Source organism: Stylophora pistillata, chromosome 11 (assembly GCF_964205215.1).
Source record: "Stylophora pistillata chromosome 11, jaStyPist1.2, whole genome shotgun sequence".
Classification (NCBI taxonomy): Eukaryota; Metazoa; Cnidaria; class Anthozoa; order Scleractinia; family Pocilloporidae; genus Stylophora; species Stylophora pistillata.
This window is the reverse complement of record NC_142529.1, coordinates 19,014,368-19,019,367: the sequence shown is the minus strand read 5'-3', so window position 1 is coordinate 19,019,367 and position 5,000 is coordinate 19,014,368.

Sequence of the window (5,000 nt, the reverse complement as noted above, 5' to 3'; positions counted from 1 at the left end):
AGTATATATTGTTACCATTTGCTACTATATATATATAGTATATATATATATATATAGTAGCAAATGGATATATATATATATATATATAGTAAATATATAGCAAATATATAGTAGCATATATAACTGCAGACAGGGCGCACACTGTTTCGACCTAAGTGGGTCTGGTCAGTGCAGTGCAGACACTGGGCCAAGCTCTGGAATAAACCATTGCCTGGGCGCTACACTTGTGGGACCAAGTGTAGGCATCTTGCCATGCAAGAGTGCTCAAATCAGAACTAAGGTGATGAGCTTCGCCCGAAGGCTAAGTGCATGGCAACCCCAGTGTAAAGTGCTCAATCGCAAGGTAGCCAAAAGGCAAAGCCAAGCGAGAGCTATCCATATATATGCCTAAAGAGCCGCTGCAGCGGTGAAACGTATAGCGTAAACGCAAAGAAAAAGAGGACTCTCGTTTTTCATTTGTTTTAGTGTGTATATATGTATAGTTATATATATATATATATGTTTGTCTCACATATACTTCTCTCTACATTAATGTATTGAGCGCTCTCTTACGAATATCTACGTTCTACACTTTATATATATATATAGTGCTTCCCCTTCCCAACACCCCAAGTTAGTTATTTATATATATAACTAACTGCAGACGGTACCGTTTCGGCCTTCTGGGCCTCATCAGTGCAGTGCTGATGGGGGAGAACCGATATGGTTACCCCGAGTGATCCCACACTTGTGGTATCGTCTAAGCCATGCCAGAGTGCTCAAACTAGGAAAGCCTAGTGAGCTATATATATATAAGAGAAGTGAAGTGGCACACGAGGACGGACAACTTCGAGCGAAGGAAGACATCTACTCAATAAAAATACTAAAAAGTTTCATAAAAAACGTCTCGGTCCGAGAGCTTCATCAGTTGTAATACAATAACTTACAAACTCCTTAAATAGATTTACAAAGAGGGCGTGATCACACGTATTGACGAAAACGGTAATTACTACGCGAAAAATTATCTCAATCAACGAGAAAAACAAGCAAAGAAATTAAAAATTGTCAAATCCAATGAAAATGTTAAGGAACCAGCGTTGAAATAAGGCGAGAATTGTACCAAAGTTTCCAATCTAAGCTGAGACCAGGACCTTCGATGCCCGCCCAATTTGAAAGAATTCCCCACATTAATCATATTTTATTCTTTTTTTAGAGTGAAATTCCTGGCGCTTTTTAAAGCCGAAAGGTGCCAGAGAGAACAACTGTGCGCTCCAATATGCTTCTTTGGTAATTAAAAGTTTCTCGATGTTACCTGAATTGTCAGTACGGTCCATCAAGTGCTCATCCTAAACAAGTTTTGAAAGCCATTCCTGATAGCTTGGCGACGAGGTTACAAAGAAACTGCTCTCAACAGGCTCTTCTTGCCCAGAGAATAACTGCCGTGACAAAAGTTATCTAGTTAATTAAGGTTACCCTTCTAAATTAGTAGATGATCAGTTTCGTAAGGCCTCTACCATACCTAGAAGCGATCTACCCAGGACTCATGCCGGATCTAAGAGGAAATTGTTCTCATTTGTGACCACATTCAATCGAAATTTACCTGATGTAAGTCGCATCATTAGAAAACATCTGGGCATTTTGGAATCCAATCCCAAGTTAAAAGAGCTTTTTCCTTCATATTCCATCATAGCATCGTTTCGCAGATCTAAAAACCTTAAAGAAATGTTGTCGCTATCCCGTTATGGCCCTAACATCGAATGCGAAGGGACTGCTGAGGTTAAAGGATGTTTTAAATGTAATAGAACAAAGTGCGATCTTTGTCGCAACTTCTTGGTTGAATCTAACTCCTTTTTAACTTTTCAAACAGGCAAAAGTTACCAGATGCGATCGAAACTTTCCTGTGATTCTAAGAACATCAATTATTTGGCTTCGTGCAAGAAACGTCGCCTACAATACATTGGTTCCACAAAAAATGACTTTAGAGTTAGATTTCGCAACCATAAGTCTGCTATAGTCACTAAGAAAAACATCTGTGAATGAGCGGTACATTTCAACAAAACACCACATGATTTAAGCAATTTCTCTTTCCAATGCATTGATCAAGTGCAGGCAACCGTAAAAAATTCAGGTAACATCGAGAAACTTTTAATTGCCAAAGAAGCATATTGGAGCGCACAGTTGTTCTCTCTGGCACCTTTCGGCTTGAATAAGCGCCAGGAAATTCACTCTGAAAAATGAATAAACTATGATTAATGTGAGGAATTTTTTCAAATTGGGCGGGCATCAAAAGTCCTGGTCTCAGCTTTGATGGGGAATTTTGGTACAATTCTAGCCTTATTTCAACGCTGGTTCCTTAACATTTTCAGTGGATTGGACACTTTTTTAATTTCTATGCTTGTTTTTCTCGTAGATTGTGATAATCTTTCGCGGAGAAAATACTGTTTTTGTTCATACGTGTGATCACGCCCTCTTTGTAAACCTATTTAAGGAGTTTGTAAGTTATTGTATTACAACTGATGAAGCTCTCAGACCGAAAGGTTTTTTATAAAACTTTTTAGATTTTTTATTGAGTAGATGTCTTCCCTCGCTCGAAGTTGTCCATCCTCGTGTGCCACATTACTTCTTCTATTATTTATCGAGGTTTGTACTGTAAATCCTTTTGGATTCTTCTGGCGCGGCGTCTCTGTCGGTTCGAAGTCTGTTAACTTGTTATGTATATATATATATGCAGTTAGATAGCTCTCGCTTGGCTTTGCCTTTTGGCTACCTTGCGATTGAGCACTCTACACTGGGGTTGCCATGCACTTAGCCTTCGGGCGAAGCTCATCACCTTAGTTGTGATTTGAGCACTCTCGCATGGCAACATGCCTGCACTTGGTCCCACAAGTGTAGCGCCCAGGCAATGGTTTATTCCAGAGCTTGGCCCAGTGTCTGCACTGCACTGATGAGACCCACATAGGTCGAAACAGTGTGCACTAAAAAATTTTGCAGTTATATATATATATATAATGTGTGGTAGTCGGAAAAAACAACTACAAATACATCCCTACAGACCTGTTTCGTGGTTGCCCACTCATCAGGGGATTTAAAATCCCCTGATGAGTCGGCAACCACGAAACAGGTCTGTAGGGATGTATCTGTTTAAATCCCCTGATGAGTGGGCAACCACGAAACAGGTCTGTAGGGATGTATCTGTAGTTGTTTTTTTCCGACTACCACACATTCTACCCGCTCTATTATTTGTATCGAGCACTGTTTTACGGACACCAAGCTTAATCCCTCTATATATATATTTAATATAATTTCAGAGCTGAGCAAAGAGTTTCCTGCAATCTGATTGGTCGAGCGGTTCCTTATATGACGCTATTTAAACCGCTCCACGCGGTTTATATAAAATGTTAAAATAAAATGTTAATAAATGTTACTAAAATGTTATGATTTTAGAAATTTCTCTGTTGTTCAGCTCTGAAATTATACTGAAACAATTATTCGCCTCAGGTTCGGTGAATATCGTCGAATAATCCCCTCGACTTCGTCTCGGGGATTATTCGACGATATTCACCGAACCTGAGGCGAGTGATTGTTAAATATAAACGAATAAACAAAAAATAAAGTTGTTTAACTTATCCTTTGAGTGCTCGATGCAGAAATGTGCGGAGCAAAATACAAATGTGAAAGAAAGAAACTATTACTAGTTACTCGAGTTTCACACTCTGGTTTAACCCACCGTACAGTCAGAATGTCCGATCAAACATCGCAAAATCATTCTTTCGCCTGATTGATAAGGATTTCCCAAAGTCACAAGAGCTCCATAAAATGTTCAATAGTAACAACCTGAAGGTCAGCTACAGCTGCACTACTGTGGAACATGGCTAATATAATCAAGAGCCACAATCAGGAAATCCTAAATGAAAACGACGAGGCATCCAACGAAAAGAAATGCAACTGCAGAAACAAGAACGTTTGCCCTCTTGACGGTGCGTGCCTCACCGGAAACATCATCTACGCACAGGCAGCCCAAGCTCACTACTAGAGAAGTGGACGTGACTCTTACAGTGTTACGCAACGTTTTATAAAGGTTTGTACGGAATGTTATCGGTTTGCCTTAAAAGAGAGAAAAAATGTTTTGTTTTGAAATAAAATGGACTTACCTTGTTGCATTGTTGTTTTCTTTGTTGATTACCAGCGTCTCAAACCATTTTGAAGCGTTTTCGGCGAGTTAGCGCTATTTTGGTGTTCAACTGCTAAAAAAAAAAGACGTCTCTTTTTTAGCAGTTGAACACCAAAATAGCGCTAACTCGCCGAAAACGCTTCAAAATGGCCTGAGACGCTGGTAGTCAACAAAGAAAACAACGAGGCAATAAGCTAAGTCCATTTTATTTTCAAACAAGACATTTTTTTTCTCTTTTAAGGCAAACCGAGAACATTCCGTACAAACCTTTATAAAACGTTGCGCAACACTGTAAGAGTCACGTCCACTTTTCTAGTAGTGAGCTTGGGCTGCCTGTGATCTACGAAGCAACTGTCACAACAACTTCTGGTAACGCGAGGAACTACATTGGAATGACAGAACACGCATTCAAAACAAGATACAACAACCACAAACTCTCTTTCAAAGACCGAAAATACTCACATGATACTACTTTCAAAACACATTTGGGACTTAAAAGACTGAAACAACGGCTACAAGATCTACTGGCGCATGATCAAAAGGGCAAGCGCAAACAAAGGCAAACCATCTCGCTGCAACCTATGTTTAGCTGAAAAACTTTGTATCTTGACCGCTCAAAATGCCTCTCTCTTAAATAACTAATCTGAGCTTGTAACGAAATGCAATCACGAAAAAAAGTTTTTCATAGCAACCAATCAGAAGAAGCGCGTGCGTGACTTCTAACCGTTCTTTCATTTTAATTCATAACCGTTTACTTCTCGTAGACAACTCTTAGTCTGATGATAGCCTAGAGCGTAAAACTCGAGTAACTAGTAATAATTTCCTTCTTTCACATTTAAATATATATATA